Source organism: Orycteropus afer, unplaced genomic scaffold (assembly GCF_000298275.1).
Source record: "Orycteropus afer afer isolate SDZICR_OR568_19922 unplaced genomic scaffold, OryAfe1.0 scaffold00563, whole genome shotgun sequence".
NCBI classification, from domain to species: Eukaryota; Metazoa; Chordata; class Mammalia; order Tubulidentata; family Orycteropodidae; genus Orycteropus; species Orycteropus afer.
In genome coordinates this window covers 702,580-724,246 of record NW_006922150.1, presented here as the reverse complement: position 1 = coordinate 724,246, position 21,667 = coordinate 702,580, and positions in this window count along the sequence as shown.

Below are 21,667 nucleotides of genomic sequence, written 5' to 3'. Positions count from 1 at the left end.
GCATAATGTAGCAGTTTTCTTCCTACATCTTCCCTTCCATACACCTTTTCTCTGTGTCCTTCTTTCCTATGCATTTCTACCTTCTGAGTTATCTCCTTGTGCAAAAACTGACCTTCTGATCTCCCATGGTTAATTGTTCTAAGGCATGCATCTACCTGGTGTAAATGTTCACCTTAACCTTGTTTATTATTTTCCTGGAAGCCATGGGAGAGAGTTCAATTTCACGCCCAAAAGTATGACTAGGGACCATCCATGGTCCCAGGGGTTTACCAGTTTCTAACAGTCCATAAAGCTTTCTTGTTTTTGTTTTTGAATTTTGTTCCACATTTTTCTCCCCCCTCTATCCAGGATCTCCTATTTTGATCTTTTTCTGAGTGGTTGACTGTTGTAGCTGGGCACTATTTAGTTCTTCTGTACTGAGCGTCTTGTAGTTGAGGTTCATATGGTCTGCTAGTCTCTTGGATTAATTGTTTCCATGCATCTTTGGTTTTCTTCATTCTTCTTTGCTCTGGACAAGGAAAGACCAATTGTTGCATTTTAGATGGCCACTTGCAAGTTTAAGACTCCAGTCATTACTGAACAAAGTAGAATGTAGAACAATGTTTCTGTGTAGTATGTTATGTCAATTGAGCTTGGTATCCCCTGCAACCATTGAGCCAAGATCATGGGCCCAACAATTCACTCCTACAGGGTGGTTGGCTGTGGTTAAGAAGTTATCATAACCTTGGCCCCTTTTAGCTCTATTATATATACAGACATTCTTATAACACATAGAAACATGTATGTAGAAATATAATCTGTCAAAAATATATGGTCATGGATATATTTCCTTTTGCTCAGATATAACTGATCATTTTGCCTGTCTACCTGTGCATCCACCCATAGATTAATGTTTGTTACTACTGATAATGTGGTATTGTAAAAATAATGTGGTATATATAAAAGTATTTATCTTTGTTGTCTGTACTTCTTGTGTGATGGCTTATTTCAAGCCTAGCAAGATGGAAAAATTGACTGATTCCCACATCAGGGTTCCATATACCTATTTACATGGTTCCACCCCCACAAGAGTGGCATGTATCTTATTTACATTATTAGCAATCTATTCAATCCCTTTGGCTGGCCACAAGTCCCTCACATTTGCATAATCCCACCTAGTCATCTGGTGGGAGTCACAAAGACCATGCATAGAAGACTCATGTTAAGGAATTCATTGTACTACAGTACCAAAACTGTAGAAGAAATAGTATGTAGTATTAAACAAATCCTACATGGTAGATATCTCCATAGAAAGAGAGACACTTCAATTAAACCAAAAAACAAAACTAAACCCAATGCCGTGGAGTCGAATCTGACTCTTAGCTACCTCTCCTTGGGTTTCTGAGGCAGTATCACTACAGAAGTAGATTTCAAGGAAAGAAGAGATTTATATTTTTATCCATGCTCTAAGTCAAAGCATGGACACAAGTCATTTGTTAGACTAAAGTAAGAGGATGAATGTTGGCAACATGTATGATCATAAAAATCAACATATGACAATAGTAGGACTACTTCTATGGTTAGGCCAACATATGACAAGGATTGTCACTTTCTGTTAGGCAAGAATGATTGCTCCTGATCATCAAATTACCCAAGAATATAGAAAGAGATACAAAAGTACTAAGTGAGGTAAGAAGATGTTATTTCATAAAATAATTTTTGTGGTCACTGACACTCATGAGCTGCTCATTCCTCTGAAATTTGAAGAGAAAATCCTCCTTGAATTACCTCAGTTTTGTTTTATATGTCTTTTTCTTCCCAATCAAGATTCTGGGATTTGATGAAACACAGTACTATTGGTCTTCAAGAAAATGCACAGTGTCAATTTTACATCAATGAACATTGTTGATGAGTCAAACTCTCTAGTAGCATCCAGCCTCAGGGAATTTAGAGAAATATAGTCAGAAGTATAATCTAGAGCTGGGTTGTCTGTGTTTAAATTCTGAAACTACAATTTACTAAAAGCATGACACTGGGAAAGTTATTTAAACTCTTTTTATCGTATTTATCTATAAAAGGGAATCGCAAAAGTACCTTTTCAATGGAGACATTCTGAGGATTTAATCAGTAAATCTATGTAAATAATTTATAATAACATCAGCACATAATTACAGCTCTATAAATTTCAGCCAATATTATACTATAAACATTGAGAGTTTGAGCTCTGGAGTCAAAATGCTGTTATGATTTCACTACTCACTAGCTGTGACATTATTCTAATTCTCAGTTCCCTATTATAGTAGTACCTCCTTCAAACATTATTATGCAAAATCCTTAAGCAAAATATTCCTTTCCAATGTGTGCATTTAAAAACACCATCACTAATATTTTTGATATTTTGTAAGGTTTTCAATAACCTTTATGAAATGCTATGATTAGATTCATGAAAATAATCCCTATAAGATGTTTCTCAGAAAAATAAAGATAACCTTTTTTTTTTTTTCTTCAAATTCCTATAACCTCTTACATTCCACATAGAATTTCAAATTTTCTGGTAGCGTAATGCCTAAGGCACTTGACTGTTAACCAGAAGGCTGGCAGTGCAAATCCACCAGCCAGTCCTCGGAAAGAAGGTTGGGCAATCTACTTCCACAGTGATACTGGCTCGGAAATCCAAGGAGGGGTCGCTATGAGTCACGTCCGACTCGATGGCACATAACAACAACAGAATGATGATGGATTATTTTATTGTATTCAGCAGTGAGCTGAACCCATTTTGAATATGCAGTTCTAAATTTACATAGTTCCTCCTAAAAAAAATTCCATTCTGAAGATGTGTCTGGTTTCTTAGTAATCTGGTGCTGCTGCAACAAGTGAGTGGCTTTAAAGAACAGAAATTTACTTTCTCACAGTTTTGAAGCTAAAAGTCTGAATTCAAGGCACTAGCTCTAGGAAAGACTCTATCTCTCTCATCTCTAGGAAAAAGTCCTTACCTCTTTCAACTTCTCTCTTTTGGGTCCTTTGTGATTTCCATTTGGCATCAATCTTTACCCATTTATGCTTCCTTGCTTAATCTGATCATTTTGTATTTCACATAGGTTGTGTTTCTATTCTCATTTGTTTTTAAGATTTTTTTTCTTCAATTTCATACTTTATTCTTCAGTTACACAGTAGTTCTTTAGCAGTGTGTTATTTAATGTCCATGAATTTGATTATTATTATTATTATCATTTAAACTGGTCTTTTTATTACTGATTTCTAATTTTATACTGATGCAATCTGAAAAGATGTCTTATTTCAATATTTTTTAAATTTGTAAAGGCTTCTTTTGTCACCTAACATATGGTCTGTTCTGGAGAATGACCCATGTGCACTGGAAAAGAATGTGAATTGTGTTTTAGTTAGGTGCAGTATTCTGTGTATCTCTGAGGTCAGGCTAGTTGATTGTGTTGTTGAGATTCTCCATATATTTATTGAGTTTTTTTCTAGTTGTTCTGTTCTTTATTAAAAGTTGTGTGTTAAAGTCTATTGCTATTGTATAACTGTCTATTTCTCCATTCAATTCAGTTAATATTTTCTTTATGCATGTTGGAGCTCTTTCATTGGGTGTAAAAAATAGTATGGTTATGTCCTCTGGGTAAATTGACCCTTTCATCATCATGTAATGTCCTTCCTTGTCCTTTATGCTAGTTACCACCTTGAAGTCTATTTTATCAGAAATTAATATAGCCACTCCTGCTCTTTTTGGTTGCCATTAGTTTAATATGTTGTTTTAGTTGTTGTTATGTGCCATTGAGTCATCTCTGACTCATAGTGACATGTAGTACAGAACAAAACACTGCCAGGTCAGGTGCCTGCCTTACAATCCCTAATATATCTGAGCCCATTACTGCAGCCACCATGTCAATCCATCTTTTTGAAGGCCTTCCCCTCTTTCATCAACCCTCCACATTACCAAGCATGACATTCTTCTCCAGATAATGGTCCCTTTGGACAACATGACCAAAGTTGGTGATATGAAGTCTGGCCATTCTCACTTCTAAGAAGCATTTCAGCTGCACTTCTTCCAGGGGAGATTTGTTAGTTATTTTAGCTGTCCACAGTACTTTTAGCATTCTTCACCACAACTCAAAACCAGCAACTCTTCTCCAGTCTTCCTTATTCATTATCCAGCTCTCACATGCATATGAGGTGATTGAAAATACCATGTCTTGGCTTTGGTGCACCTTAGTCTTCAAAGAGGTATCTTTGCTCTTCAGTACTTGAGAGAGGACTTTTGCAGCAGATTGGCCCAGTGTAAATATGTCTTTTGATGTCTTGAGTGCTGCTTTCATTGGTGTTGATTGTAGAACCGAGTAGTATGAAGTCTGAGAACTTCAATCTTTTCTCCATTTATTGTGATGCTCGTTATTGGTCCAGTTGTGAAGATTTTTTTTTCTTTATATTGAGATGTAATCCATCTATAGACTACTGTAGACTGTAATCTTTAATCTTTATCAGTAATTACTTCAAGTCGTCCTCACTTTCAGCAAGCACAGTTGTGTCATCTGTATATCTCTGGTTGTTAATGAGCCTTCCTCCAATCCTGATGTCACATTCTTTTTCATATAGTCCAGCTTCTGGAACTATTTGCTCAGCATACAGATTTAATAAATGTGGCAAAAGGATCCAACCCTGAGACACTCCCTTCCTGATTTTAAACCATTCAGTGTCCCCTTGTTCTGTATGAACAACAGCTTTCTGGTCTAGGCACAGGTTCCTCATGAGTACAATTAAGCATTCTAGAATTCCCATTCTTCTCAAAGTTATCCACAATTTGTTATGTCTATACAATCGAATGCCTTTGCATAGTCAATAAAACATAAGTAAACATCTTTCTGGTATTTTTTTGCTTTAAGTCAACATTCATCTGACATCAGTTATGATATCCCTTGCTCCGTGTTCTCTTCTGAATCCAGCTTGTATTTCTGGAAGTTCTCTGTTAATTTACTACTACAACCATTTTTAAATTATCTTCAGTAAGATTTTACTTGTGTGTGATATCAATGATATTGTTTGATAATTTCTACATTTGGTGGGATCACCTTTCTTTGGAATGGGTGCTAATATGGATCTCTTCCAGTCTGTTGTACAGGTAGCTATCTTCCAAATCTCTTGGCATAGCCAAGTGAGTGCTTCCAGTGCAGCATCCATATGTGGAAACATCTGAATGGGTATTCTGTCAATTCCCAGAACCTTGTTTTTCATCAATTCCTTTAGTGCAGCTTCAACTTCTTCCTTTGATACCATTGGTTCTTGATTATATGCCACCTCCTGAAATGGATGAACATTGACCAATTCTTTTTGGTAAAGTGACTCTGTGTATTCCTTCCATCTTCTTTTGATGTTTCCTGCATCATTCAACATATTGCCCATTGAGTCTTTCAATATTGCAATTCAAGACTTAAATTTTTTCCTCAGTTCTTTTAGCTAGAGAAATGCCGAGAGTGTTCTTCTTCCCTTTTGGTTTTCTAATCCCAGGTCTTTGCACATTTCATTGTAACAATTGACTTTGTCTTCTTAAGCTGCTTTTTGAAATCTTCTGTTCAGCTCTTTTATCCTGTCAATTCTTCTCTTTTCTTTAGGTACTCTCCATTCAAGGGAAAGTTTCATATATATATCAAACACATCAGCCATTCCTGGGAAGAAAGAGGAAGGTTGGGCAATCTATTATCATAGTGATACCACCTCAGAAACCCAAGGAGGGGTCACTATGACTCAGGTCTGACTCAACTGCACATACAACAGCAATAACACACACACACACACACACACACATGAAGTTAGGTGGTAAGCTGGCCTTGGGACATCCATTTTAGTCTTTCATCCTTTCCTGTCTTTTTAATGACATTTTACTTTCTTCATGATTGATGTTCTTGATGTCATCCCACAATTTCTCTGGTTTTCAGTCATTGGTGTACAATGCATCAAATCTATTCTTCGGATGGTCTCTAAATTCAGAATGGACATAATCAAGGCCATATTTTGGCTCTCATGGACTGCTTTCAATTGTCTTCACCTTCAACTTGAAATGGCATATGAGAAGTTGATCATCTGTCCCATATTCAGCTCCTGGACTTGTTTTGGTTGAGGATTGTGAGCTGCTCCATTGTTTCTTGCCACAGATGTAGTCCATCTTATTCCTGTTTATTCTGTCTGGCAAAGTTGACACATATAGCTACCATTTGTCTTGCTGAAAAAGGCATTTGCAATGAATAAGTCGTTGGTCTTGCGAAATTCTATCATGTGACCTCCAGTGTCATTTCTATCACCAAGGCTGTATTTGCCAACTACCAGTGATTCTGATTCTTCTTTATTTCCAACTTCTGTGTTCCAGTCACCAGTGATAATTAACACATCTTGATTGCATGTTTTGTCAATTTCAGACTGCAGAAGTTGGTAAAAGTCTTAAATTTCCTCATCTTTTGCTTTGGTGGTTGGTGCAAACATTTGAATAATAGTAGTATTAACTGGTCTTCCTCATAGGCTTATGATAATATCCTATCACTGACACCATAGTACTTCAGGATAGATCTCAATACATTCTTTGCAATGATGAATGCCGTGCTACTCTTTTTCAATTTGTCATTGCTGGAATAGTAGGTCATATGATCATCTGATTCAAAATGGCCAAAGCCAGTACATTTCAGCTCACTAATTCACTAAACATCAGGAAATGCTTCAAGTCATCTTCACTTTCAGCAAGCAAAGTTGTGGCATCTGCATGTCTCGGGTTGTTAATGTATCTTCTTCCAATCCTAATGCTGCATTCTGCTTCCTATAGTCCAGTTTCTCAGATTATTTGCTAGTCGTACAGACGTAAAAACTATGGGGAAAGGATGTAACCCTGATGTACACCATTCCTGATTTTAAACCTTGCAATATCTCCTTGCTCTGTTTGAATGACAGCCTCTTGGTCTGGGTGCAGGTTCCTCATGAGCATAAGTAAGTGTTTTGGAATTGCCATTCTTTGTAATGTTATCCATAACTTGTAATTATCCATAAAGTGCAATGCTTTTGCATAGTCAGTAACATACATGTGAACATATTTCTGTTATTCTTTGCTTTCAGCTGAGATCCATCTTATGTCAACAATGATATCCCTCATTCCATGTCTACTTCTGAATCTAGCTTGCATTTCTGGCAGTTCCCTGACAATATATCACTGCAACTATTTTTGTATTATCTTCAGCAAAATTTTATTTGCATGTTGGATAATTCTCACCTTTTGTTTGATCACCTTTGAAATGGACACAAATATGGATCTCTTCCAGTCAGTTGGCCAGGTGTCCACTACTTGTCCTATTTCATTGACTGAAGTTGTATGTTGTTTCTGAGACATTTTTAAATTGTTTTTTTTTTATTTGTTTATTATGTGTTTGTTTCCTGCTTTTTTTGTTTGTTTTTGTTTTGCTTTGTTTTGTTTCAGTATATACATATGTGTGCATTAGGTGTTCTTCTTTGGTTGTTAGCTTTTCAGCATGTCAGCACTGGGGTACTTCTCAGTTTCTCCAGGTTGGTAGAATAACTGGTGGGGATGTGAATGAGGGTCTTTGTTTGTCATGAAGAGGAACTGTTATTGGAATGAGTAGGTGTTATCCACCATCTATCATTGATTCAGTGGTGAAGGAATGGGTCATGGTGCTCATCCAATGGGTAAGGTGGTTGGTAGAGTAGATGTGACTGACTAGTTGATAGTTAAGAAGCTCTAGTGGCATGGTGCCTAAGGCATTTGACTCATAATATCCTCCTCTCTTTGGATGGGACAGGGTAGAAAGAAAGAAAGAAAATCAAAGAAATTAAAATAAGAAGAGGAAAAGATAGAATAAATATAAAAGATAAAAAATATAGGAAAAGAGAAAAAGACAAATGGGGAGATGAAAGGAAATATTGGTAAAGATGAAGGAAGAAGAATAAGAAGAGGGAGAAATGAATGGATAAAAAATAAGAAAAATTTGGAAAAAGGAAAGAAAAAAAAATAAGGGGAAGATAAGGAAATTGAGCAGGAACGACTCTGGTAGTTGTAATCAGCCATTAGCCTCAGGGGCAAGTGACTGTGGGGAAAACTGCTGATCCATCAGTGCTTGTGCCCATGGAGGTGAAAAGAGACAGGCGTGTGTGGACATCTCCAAGAGAGAAGGCAACAGGAGTGTGCCTCTTGTTCTCAGTGTGAGAAAGATTAGCCAGCGATGAAATACAGGAAGAGCCATAGCCCCTGTAACTTTCTGTTTCAAGTGGGTTGTTGAAGGTATCTGTCTAGATTGTAGAGAAAGTGGTGGTAGGGGATCTGGTCTGGACTTCCTTGGCCACCACTATAGTAGCTCTTCCTAAGTGAGCTATAATTTTGGAGTGAAAATGTGCCTCACCAATTGTGATTCTCTGGAATGGGTCTGACACCCTTGTGGGCACACATAGCCATTTATCCAGCTCTTGCCCAGACTCAGTCAAGTAGGCGATGCATCTGAGCCTAGTTTTTTCAACCACCCCAACTCAGGATTTTCCCCTTGTGTAGGTTCTCATCTCAAAAGGCTGCGGTAGAGTGGTTAAAGAACTAGGCTGTCAACTGAAAGGCCAGACACTGAAACCCACCAGCTTCCCCTAAGGAGAAAGGAAAAGCCCTCTACCTCTGTAAATATCCACACTCCCAGAAATGCCACAAGGCAGCTCCTCTGTGTTCTAAAAAGAGGTGCTATAAACTAGAATCCACTCAACAGTAGTGTGTCTAGCCTGGTTTACTAGAGTTATTTTGTTCCTTTCTTCTGGCTTTCTCTTTGCTCTGTGGTTGCCTGTGCACTGGAAGCCTGATTCACTTCCCTGTACATTCCTCTCCCAGGTCCCACACAACTTCAACTCACCTTAATATCCTCTCAATCTGTCTACACTGTGTCTTTATCACTGCGTGGATTCCGTGGAATTTTTTTTTTTTTTCCCCCCACCTCCTCATCCACTTCTCTGTTTAAAATGGCTACTCTTCGGTCCATGTTAGCTTCTTTTCTCTCCCTAGTCACACACCTTACTCCATTTCCCTTTCTAGTCAGTGCTCAATCTAATTCCTTATTTTCTCATTAGATATTCAAAATCCTAGGACCATTATTTATATCCATATAACTCAGTTTTTCCAAGTTTCTGTTGCAGAGGGATTGGACAGAGTGTGTTGACAAGATGCCATCTCCTCTCCACCTTCCTATGTTTGCTTTGATGATAAGTTATATCTAAATATACTACCTGGACATACATGAAGAATGTCAAACTATTTTCTTTCTGTTGTGTTGGAAATTTAATGCAACTGATCCCTAACAATTATGCCTGGATATAATTGCCAGAAACAGATAAATCTCAACACATTATGATAAAAACAAGTCATAAATATATTTTTCTGTGTTTTACCTAGTGAGTTAATGAACATGCAGGAAGTCCCAATGAATGATTCTTAAAACCAGATCAAATAATGTTTTCAACATGAAAAAGTTATGTTAAAACCAAGAAGAGTTTTTATTTAAAAAAAAAAAAGTGTAAAGAAATAGTTAAGATACATCATTGTCATGTATCCCACGTATCCCTTCTAGACATATTTACTCCTTTCCTAGATAACATAAGGTGTGATACAATTATCTCAATATAATACCTAATTGAAGAATTCTTTATCTAATCATCAGTTACATGATGGAAGGTGCTAACAGGTCATGAAATCACTTGGTTTTATCTAAAATTTATTAATATATATAGGTGTATTGATACTAAAATCATCTTTGCATATCACTAGTGTTAGCTTCCTGCTACATTGTCACAATGATAATGTCAATTCAGCATCTCTCTTTTGATAGTTTTTTTTGAAGAACTTCTAAATTAGACTAGCTAACATTCTTTCTTCAGTTTCATATGGCGCTGAAGGTGATAATCCATGTACCATGGAGAACATTCATTCTGTTTTTAAATTGACTTAAAAAAAAAAAAAAAAAAAACCCAAGGTCTCATGTATATCTCAATTATCTGTATATAACTTCTATTAAAAAAAAAAAAAAAAAAACACACAACCTCATAATTCTTCTTCCTCCAGCCAATTCAACCAACCAATAGTCAGAGAAAAAGCATTTTTACCAATGAATTTATGGTCTTATTGCCGTTTTCTTCCATGTATCTTCTTCCTCGTCTGCCACTGACAACTGAGTGAAAATAAGACATCTTTCTCTCTGTTTCTTATTGAGAAGAAAATCCCTTTAAAATACTGAATTAGATGACAAATGTATGGACATCCTGAGGTATCTACTTTATTCTTTACTTTTCTTCAAATAACTTAGGAATCATTTCTCTTATTTTTTAAATAACAGGAATCATGTGGAGAAATAGGCAAGACAGGTTTTTCAAAATTAATACTAAAATCAGTATATTTGATTGATCTATGGCTGCTTTTTGTGGCTTGCTCAACTCCCATTCCAAAATGTTGATATTCAAAGGACTAACTTTTTTTTTTTTTTCTTTTTAAATTCCCTTCTCTAATTACACCCACCACACCACCATCTTCTTTCTTGATTTTGCTCTGGCTCCTTAGTATACTAAAATCTATTGTTTTGTTGTAAAAAATTACAAGCTAGACACAATATTTAAACTAGAGTTATGGAGAAAATTCTTTAGAGAGATGGGCCACTGTTTGAAAACCCTGGATGCCTAGGTATAGTTGCAACTATGTATTTATCTCAATTTAGAGAGTCATATGTCAGAAATATTTTATAGCAAGTCAGATTATATAGGAGAAACAGTCTGAATGTCAAGGTATTGATTTTAATAGCCAACATAATAAGTTATAAAAGTCAGGATAGGTCACTTTGCTTCTCTCTCTTTCTCTCTCTCACACACACATAGACATTGATACACACATACTTCACTTGACTTTTAAATAAGCATATTTGATTAATTATGAAGGGTTGAGTGCTTAATACTTCACTTGTACAGTACCATAAATGGAGATACAATGAAGTTGAAAGGCCCATCTTGAAGTCTTAGAAAGATTTCAAATGAGGAATCACACTAAGAAAAGCTGGTCTTTCTCTCACCACATCTGTATCCTATCAGACCAGGCCAGTTGCAATACTGTTGATTTGGAGTTTAGGGAACAATTTGTGGCATAGTGCCTAAGGCATTTGCCTGCTAACCAGAAACCTGGTGGTTCAAACATACCAGCCACTCCTCAGAAGGAAGACTGGGCAATCTACTTCCATAGCAACACTGCCTCAGAAACCCAAGGAGCAGTCTCTATGAGTCAGAATTGACTCAATGGCAGTGAGTTTGTTTTTGGGTTTGGATGTATGTCAGAGTAGAACTGTTCTCCCTAAGGTTTTCAAGGGCTGATTTTTTGGAAGTAGATCACCAGGCTTTTGTTCCAAGATGCCTCTGGGTGAACTTTAACCTTCAACCTTTTGGTTAGCACCTGAGTATATTAACCATTTGCACTACCCAGGGACTCTATCAGGACACTCAACCCATAAATTCAATGATATCAAGTCTATTCCAACTAATAGTGACCTTATGTTGTTGTTGTTGTTGTTGTTGTGTGCCATTGAGTCGGACCCAACTCAGAGCAACCCCTCCTTGGATTTCCAAGGCAGTATCACTACGGAAGTAGATTGCCCAACCTTCCTTCTGAGGAGTGGCTGGTGGGTTTGAACTGCCAGCCTTCTGGTTAGCAGTCAAGTGCCTCAGACACTACGCTACCAGAGCACCTTAGTGACCCTATAGGACAGAGTTTAACACTCTACAGGTTTTCCAAGGTTGTAATCTTTGTAGAAACAGACAGCCACATCTTCCTCCCATAGAGCTTCTTATAGGTTCAAACCTTTCAGCTGGCAATCAAGCACTTAACCACTGTGTTATTACTTGCCAGCATACCAGGGGTCCTTTATTACTGTTTAAAGGTCAAAGTTTCCTGACTTAGAAGGATTATGCAAAATCATCTAACTGCTACAAAATTCTGAAAAGCAACTGAAATTAGGAAGGAAATTTAATGTGCACATTCAGAGATGGCCTTAGCAATCTTTTCCTAAAGAGCTAGCATACTTATACAAAGACTTTGCAAGTACTTATATTTCTCTAAGCAATCATTTCCTCATTTGTGATATTAAGAAAATAAGATCTACCGTCTTGAGTGAATTGTACAAGACTATATATGTTAAGTATCTGACCAAAAAATGAAAACCAAACTCAACGTATTGGGTTGATTGTAGTTCCTAGTGACCAAATAGGAGAGAGCAGCACTGCTGCATAGGGTTGCCAAGGTTGTAATCTTTACCAAAGCAGACTGCCACACCTTTCTTCTGTGAAGCAGCTGGTAGGTTCAAACAATTGACATTTTGCTTAGCAGCCAAGTGCTCTAACCTGAGCAATATTAGAGGCTAAGAATGGTAGTTATTATTATTCACTATTTTAAAGATAAATTAAATATTTCATTTTCTTCTTAAATAAAATATGCTAGATAGTACAGAACTTCCTCAGTGACATGAGATCATCAGTATTCCATGTTCTAAGAATGATGCCACTAAGATGTTTGGAATTTAGACAGGATGTTTTTTTGTAACATCTTGGTTCATATCTCAGTCCAGAGACTGAAGTTGCCAGAAATATAATCTCAAAAATAAGTAATAACCCTGAATATCCTTATCAGTGCTGATGCAACATTTAGAAATTTATGGAAGGAAGTGGTTTCCTTTCAAACTACATATAAATATATATTTTACTCTAAGAACTCCAGTACAAGGTAAAATGACCTGCACAAGGAATTAAGGGGGAAAAAATCATGTACCAATAATGACAATCCAAAGAGAATTTTCAAATTCTAAGTTTTATTGAAAATGTGGATCAACTTGGGAAATAAGAGATAGCCTGGAGTAAGGGATATTGTTCAGCAGATGAGGTTAACTGTGAAAAAATAGAGGTCATAGGCAACCCATCTGAGTTAATCACAGATGATTTCAGCCCTCCAAAATGACTTTCAGACAAGGAATTAATAGCTAGAGGGACACTGTATGTGAAGAATTTAAACCTCAGCCTGGACTCAAAGGCTAAAATTCTCCAAAATGTGTATTTTGAGCTAAAGCATGGGAAACAAGGATCAATTGGTTTTGGGAAGGAATTGAAGAAAAGTGGCCCAGGCAAAGTCAGATTTAATATAAAAATGAGCTCTAGAATTGGTTTTCACACACAGATGCTTGACAGGTGGTTCCTCTTAGTGTCAATGTCAAGATGATAGAACCATGGGGAGAAAGAGGATCTTGGAATTCATAGGTCAGTGGCAGAAAAAAGAAAACACAAAACCACAGACAATTTTGTCTTTCACAATTGTTAAGACAAGACCAGAAGGATTCAGGACAAGGTTAAACTACAAGAACATTCCCCCTGTAGATTACTGCTGTAGCTTAATAATTTCTAATCACTTATTTAGAAAAATGTGTATAATTATTTTTGGAAAGCTGGTAGCAAAATAAATGCTGCAATATAAATAATGGTGTATTTCCTGCTAATATTGTGTTTGGTATTAATAATTATTTGAATGAAAACAACTTGAAGAAATCATTAAAAATAATGACAATTAGCATATATGTTACAATGGGAATTTGGAAGCACATACCAAAAAACACAAGCAAAAACTTGATTAGATTTTATGCTGGAGTAAGTATGGAATAGATATTGAAATCTGGAATGGCTTAAATGTTCAAATTCTGATTTATAATAATGAGAGAGGACAAGCTCTTGGTGCTTACTATGTATTTTCATCTTTAATTCTCTGTTTTTCACAGAAAAAGTAATTAATTAAAGTTCTTATTGGTGAACTCTTTTACATCATTCAGGGGAAATTCTCAATTAACTGACAAATACTTTTAAAGCATTGTTTATGTGCCCTTTGTCAAGATACACAGTGTGAAAAGTAAAAAACTGTTAAGACACAGACTCCTGCCTTTGTGGGACTTATCATCTTGCTCCCCACTCCATTGCTGTAGAGTCTATTTCAACTCATAGTGACCTATGGGGCAGAGTAGCATTGCCTCATAGAGTTTCTGAGGAAGTAATCTTTACAGAAGCAGACTGCCACAACCTTTTCCCACTGAACAGCTGTTGGGTTTGAATCTTTGACCTTGAGGTTAGCAGCCAAGTACTTTAACAATTGTGCAACCAACTCTCTTTATACTCTGGCTGGAGAGTCAAAACTGGTGTTTATGAAATTATTAAAGTGTACTGAGTGATAACAAAAATATTCTTATGTAGAACAGATTATCAACCCAGTAGGAATGCACATAGATGAGTAGACAGGAAAAGGAGGTAGACTCCATTGAGGGGCTAGACTTTGATCTGGGTGTTGTTGAAGTGTTTTTGGAGAAGTTGGCTTAGAACACAATATGGAGGGAGACAATGGTTAAACCACCCTTAGGCAAAAGAAGGAATATTATGAAAACAGTTTACTCAGTTGCAGAAATTATAAGGAATATATTATAAGGAATATATATATATATATATATGTGCACTCTTAATATTAAAAAACCAACTGTTGTTAAAATGTAGTTGGAGCCAATAATGTGCTCAAAGCAGATATGCTCTAATAGCTCCACCTCACCTTCTCACTGGTTTCTTTATTCAGGAGAGAGATCCTTTCCAGTGCTGAGACTCATAGCAACGGTTATTTCCCAAAATTCCTCATTGAGGTTTATGAGGAGATATCGGAATAATTGCCCTTTGCAGGCTTATAGTTAGAGTCAGTTTGTAACTGTAACAGATCCACAGGTAAGCTCTCTCTCTCTCTCTGTCTCTATTTCATCCTCTACTCAGTCTAGCCCCTTCTAGAGTTCCCTGTTTTCTCATCTTTCAGAAGGCCAGTCTGTTCTCTGTTTCCACTGTCCTCTCCTGGTTTCACTTGACAATAGCCCACGTCTACCACCCATTTGTTGTATTGTGCTGCATGGTGTGTTGCTATGATTCTGGAAGCTGTACCACCAGATTTCAGCAGGTCTTCTAGACTAAGAAGAAGCCCTGGTGGCAAAGTGATTATGTGCTTAACAGCAAACTGAAAAGTCTGCAGTTCACACTTACCAGTTGTTCCATGGAAGAAAGATGTAGCAGGGTGCTTTTGTAAAGATTATAGCCTTGGAAATCCTGTGAGGCAGTTCTACCCTGTAGTATAGCGTCTCTGTGAGGTAGAATTTATTCAATGGTTAGGTTTTGTCCAGAGTAAGAGAGAATAGGTAAAAAAAACCTGGTGATCTTGTTCCAAAAGTTAGCCAGTGAAAACTCTATAGATCACAACAGATTATTTTCCAGTATAGTGATGAAAGATGAGCTCCCTAGGTTGGAAGAAATTAAGGTACACAGTGGCTGCAATAACAGATTCAAATATACAAACAAGGTGAAGGTGATGTGGAATCAAGCAACATTTTTTTCTGTTATTATGAGTCTGAGCCTACAACTAACAATATACCACTTCTTTATCTCAAACTGCTTAGTCCACCCTCAATTCACAGTTCGATAGCGCTGCTTCCTTGTTTATATCCCCAGAAGGCTCAGCTCAACTCTGTTCTTCCACAATATCATCAGGAGAAGGTGCTAGAACTTTACCATGTTCAAAGCCTTTTGAGTAGGCCCTTAGATCCTCCTTACTCTATAGTCCATGTTGTTACCACACCTCAAACACCTCTGTGGCATCTGCATTGGTTGTTCAGGAAGGGAGAACAGGAGGCAAATATATCTTGATCTCAGAGTCAAACTGAGCAAATTTGTTTCAGAAAGTATGCAAAGGGTATCTATACTAACTGCTTAGAAAGTTGTTTGCTTTATCGCCCTATCTGCTACAAGAAAGAGAGAACAGCACAATTATCCTTTACAACGCTAACACTTGGAATTAAGCATGTAGAAAATACTCATTTTTTGTATATATTCTAATAAACTGTATGCCATTTTAAACAAAATATTATTTACATGTTTCTAATTTATTTCTACAGTAGACTATACATCAATCTATAAGAACTACTTAATGAGGAAATGATATTCAGGAAACAATTACAAAAATTAATTTGTATGCTACATCTGGACTGTATTAAATTGCTTCTGGAGAAGAAAACACTTTTACGTATGTGTGAGGTGGGCTAGAAGGACAAGCAAGTGCTTCAGTGACATCATTCAGAGGGCAAGCATTTGTTTAGCTCGAGAACTCTGATATATCTGTATGAGCTTGATTTACAGAACAGCATCACTCTTTTGCATCCTTTCTCTATTACAGTATCCAACTTCTCTCTATTAAGTTAGATTCTACATTTCTCAAATTCATGAATATTTTCTTTCATACATATTTACTGAACATTTATACTGTTTCAGAATAGTGACTTAATGCCCTGTGGGAGATTTACTTATGTCATGAAATTGGATATTGATACGTCCAGATAAATTTCTGGCAGAGTTGATCCCAGACCAAACCAAAAACCAAACCCGTTGGTGCCAAATCAATTCCAACCCTATAGTATAGAGTAGAACTGCCTCATAGGGTTTCTAAGGCTGTAAATTTTACAGAAGCCAACTGGCATCCACATTGTTCCATAGTGGAGTGGCTGCTGGGTTTCAACTGCCAACCCCTCAGTTGGGAGTCAAGCACTTTAAACACTGCCACCAGGGCTCCTTTGGATGCCAAACCAGTGGGTTTTATTTCCAGCTCTATTACAGAGTGTCTATAATCTTTGCCAAATGGTGTAACTTTTCAGTCACTTACTTCGGTGACATGTGGAGCTAGATGAAAATTTTATAGTACACAACTTTTTCTTTTAATGAAATTAATATCTGCATCCTTTATTAAAAATGAATTCAACTATGAACGTACAAAGTAACCCAAATAGCCCATCTTAGTATGTGTAAGCACAAAGAAAAGTTAAAAATTGACAAGGCAGTGGAGATAGAGGAGGGCTTAAAAAAACAACAACAAAAAAAGGTTTAGGATAAAAACATTTTGTTATTTTAAGCTTTGAGCACTGGGAATCTCAATTTTTATGAAAATAACTCTACAGGTAAGAACTCTAGTAACATCAATGAGCAGAATATAAATGAAAATGTAAAACAAAATTTTAAAATCATAATTTTTTGAAACTTTTCTATAAGGTTTTTCTCTTAGAATAAGTCATTTTTTTAACTCTGGCATGGTTTCTAATGAAGATCTTGATTATCTTCCCAATCAAAAATCAGCTGGTAATATGATTAAATAACTTTCCCCCCACCACAGGAGAGGAAACAGTTGTAAATGAATGCCTCCATGTTTGAAAATGAAGGAGTATCACATGGTTTGGAAATAGTCATGTAGCCTAGACATAATCTCAGAGGAAATGTAGGAATGTGAGGAGCTTGGAAGACTTGCTGCCCCAGTGACCTTCTCTAAGACAGACCTCCTAAAGGATTAGGCTCCTGAAGTATTGTCAGAGTTAACAAGGGAAGATGGCAATTGTTCATGAATAGTAGCCAAAAAAATGTACAGCTCCCAGTGTTTTGTTATTCATTCTCCTTTCATTTAATTTAAAGCTGTTACTATAAGGAAGCCATTTAGAACTTCCAGCCTAAATCTAATAGTCAAACTGATAAAGTTCATTGTTTCCAATAACTAAATGGGTAATGCCATTTTACCTTTCTGAGTCTGCTCCATTAGGGAAGACCTTTGTTGTCCAGAGTCCCAGGAGGGCAATCTAAATCATTCAGGTATAAATATCACCACACTTACTTAGGCATAGTGTGTTTGCTGCTTTGGAATTTTCCATAGAGTGAGAGTGGGAGGATTAGACATTTAGATTTTGCTTCTAACACAGAGTCTGCAGTCCACATAGGGCTCTTTCCTTGAGGACTCAGCAACCTAAATCCATTTGTTTCCCAAATGTGAAGAAATACATTAGTGGAATTGTGATGATTTTCTCCATGGGGTTTAATTCATTATTGGTTCCATCTCAGATGCTTTAACTAAATGTATCTGCAAATAATTCTTTTAAAGGATAACCAATTGCTTTGACAACTATAGAGCAAGGCTTTCAATAGATAATGCAGTATCAATTTAGGGTTTGTAAAGCAAACAGAGTTGGGCTTTGAATGTGAATAAAGTATTCAAGTTCATCTTTGAAATACTCTCATGCTAAGTGGCTTATTATTTCAACTACCATAGACACAGATATCAGATCACCGTTTGGTCTATACCCTCATTATAATGGCATCAGCTAGCACTACCTTGGCTAATTTTCCAGGCTTATCTCTCTCTGTTCACTGTAGGAGTGTCTATAGATAATGCAATTTCTTTTGGAAAATGTGGCAGTTATGAATGCATTCATCTTTAAGTTCTTGTGTAAATTCTTTTCAAGGAAATAGATAAGAATCAACTCTAAGGAAAAGACATCTCCCTGTATACTTATGGCGTTCCCAAGGAGAGCTGTGCTAACATAACGAACAGTGATTCCTGTGTTAACCAAGAGGATGCCTTATAACAATGCACTTGTAGAAATGTTCTTACCTGAGTTAGAAATAACACATGGATGCCTCAAGATGTCATTTAGAAAGGAGATTTTTACTCTTTCCTTTCAGATGAGTCAAGGTCGGCCACGTTTCCCTTGTACTCCTATGAAGAGATGTTTCTGCCTCACTGGGGACAACCAAGGGCAAGGACACTGTAGGGTACGATCTTTTCTTCAGCTAGAAAGAGGTCTCAGCAAATCTAACATGGGTCTATGTTTAGCACAGGGCAATGTGATATTGTTCTCAACTCCTCTCTGATGAGGCTGAGTAGTAAGGACATTCTCTTAAATCTTACTACTCTGTCATTTGTTGGGAAATAATAATAAAAACAATTACAAGAGCAACAACAGTAAAGGTGGCCTTAATAGCAGTTATAGCAGGGTAGAAAAGGGAGGGATACTGTCCCATATGGAATGATCTCTCTCTTCTCAACTCTCACTCACTTCTCTTCAGAACAGAAGAAAGTCTTATCTCATTGGAGAGTTTGGAAAAAGGAGCTGAGCAGGCTTGACTGGGAACCAACTATAATCCCTCTTGCTCTTTTTCAAAGATTGTCTATTAATTCTGGCTCTTTCTCTGTTACGTGGGAGAAGGCTGCGTCTGCAGTGAAGTTCTTTGTTGTCCGGACTTCCAGGTGTGCAATCTAATTAATCCAGAAATACAATACTATCACACTTTATTTGTTCTTAGTTGCCATCAAGTCAGTTTTGACTCATAGAGACCTTATGTACAATAGAATGACACACTACCTGGTCCTCTGGCATCCTCACAACCCTTGTTATGTTTGACCAATTGTTGCAGCCACTCTGTGAATCCACCTCATTGAAGGTCTTCCCCTTTTGGGAGACCCTTTACTTGACCAAGCAAGTTAGCCTTCTCAAGAGACTAGTCCTTCCTAGGACCATAACCAATGTCTAAGAAACTCAGTCTGGCCATTCTCACTTCTAAGGAACATTCTGGCTTTACTTCTTCCAAGACAGCTTTATTTGTTCTTCTGGTAGTCCATGGTATATTTAATATTGTTCACTGTTCTGGTTACCTAGTACCACTCTGACAAGAATATACCACAAATGGGATGGCCTTAACAAATAGGAGTTTATTCTTAAAATTTGGAGGCTTTAAGTCTGAGTTCAAAGTGTCAGGCTCTAGGGGCTTGTGATAGCCCCTCCACCTTGGGCTTCAGCTCTGCCTCTTGCTCCTGGCCCACTGAAGCTAGAGGCATCTCTTCACTCAGGCAGCTATTGGCTGATGAGGCTAACAGGCCCAAGGTTGACAAATAAAATGGCACAGTCCTGATGTTACCAAACCACATGGCAGGCCATTAATTTAAGCCCATTCTAAGTCCCAAGGTCAGCAGAGCATAGCCGGCTGCTGAACAACAACACAGCTATATGCAGGGTCCAAGCATGCCATAAACTAGAGACCATTCCCAAAGCTGCTGCTTATATATGGGAAACAGACCACATACTCAAAGGAAGCTACTCAACTGCTCACAGTAGATTCCACCATGGAGTTGATTACCAGTCCCGTCATGGGGAATACTACATCCAGCTGCCCAGCACTCAACCAGGCCTAGCCAAGTTGACACAAAAACATAACCACCACATTCACCAACACAATACAAATGTATCAATTCTTCTGTGGTCTTCTTTATTCATAGTCCAGTTTTCACATGTCCATGAGGCTATTGGGTCAGGTGCACCTTAATCTTCAAAGTGACATATTTGCTTTTTAACACTAAAGAGATATTTTGCAACAGATTTTCCCACTACAACATGTTGTTTTATTTCTCGACTGCTGCTTCCGTAGGTTTTGATTGTGGATCCAAGTAAAATGAAATCCTTGACAACTTCAACCTGTTCTCCATTATCGTGACATTGTTTATTGATCCAGTTGTGAAGATTTTTGTTTTCTTTATGTTGAAAGGTAATCCACACTGAAGGCTGTAGTATTTGATCTTATCAGTAAGTTCTTCAAGTCTTCTTCACTTTCAGCAAGCAAGGTTGTGTCATCTTCATATTGCAATTTGTTAATGAGTCTTCCTCTCATCCTGATGACACATTCTTTTTCATATATAGTCTAGTTTCTTGGGTTATTTGCTCAATATACAGATTGAGTAAGTATAGTGAAAGGATGTAGCCCTGACAAGTCTTTTCTGATTTTAAACCATACAGTATATCCTTGTTCTCTTTGAACAACTATCACTTTGTCTGGCTATAAATTTCTCATGAGTATAATTAACTGTTCTGGAATTCATTTTCTTCATAATATTATCCAAAATTTGTTATGATCCACAAAGTTTAATGACTTTGCACAGTCAATAAAACACAGGTAAAAATCTTTCTGGTATTCTTTGCTTTCATCCAAATTCCATATGTCATTAACAATGATATCCCCATTCCACATCCTCTTCTGAATCCATCTAAAATTTCTATCAGTTACTTGTTGATATACTGCTGCAACTGTTTTTTAATTATTTACAGCAAAATTTCACATGCATATGATATTAATGTTATTGTTTGATAATTTCCTTATTCTAACGGACCACCTTTTTTTTTTTGGAGTTGGCATAAATATAAATCTCTTCCAAACTGTTTGCTAGGCAATAGTCTTCCAAATTTCTTGGTACAAACAAGTGAACCCTTCTAACGTTGCATCTGTTTGTCGAAACATCTCAGTGGTTATTCTGTCAATTCCAGGAGATTTGTTTTTTGCCAATTTCTCCAGTGCAACTATAGTATGTAAAGCTATGTGCTTTACTTAACTGCAGCTATAAAGCTACATTTTCCAATCAGTTTATCAAAAATAGCCAGGTTTCCATCCAACACCACTGCTTAATTTATTTTTAACCTTAAAAATAGCTTTTATAAAAACATTTGAAAACTTTGAGTCATAATATGAACAGATAGTTATGTAAAGTGTGTATTTGATCTATTTCTCCTGTCCAAAGCCAATATCTGTTGCCAATATTACTTTTATCTGATGTACTATAATAAACTATAAACAAAATTGCTCCATGCCCAGTCTGACAATCCTAACACTTTCCTGCATTATCTGAAGAATCTCCAAGAATCAAAGCCCCAACACAAAGATGGGTTTAATATTTTATTTTAATTAATTAATTATTTTTTTATTTATTGTG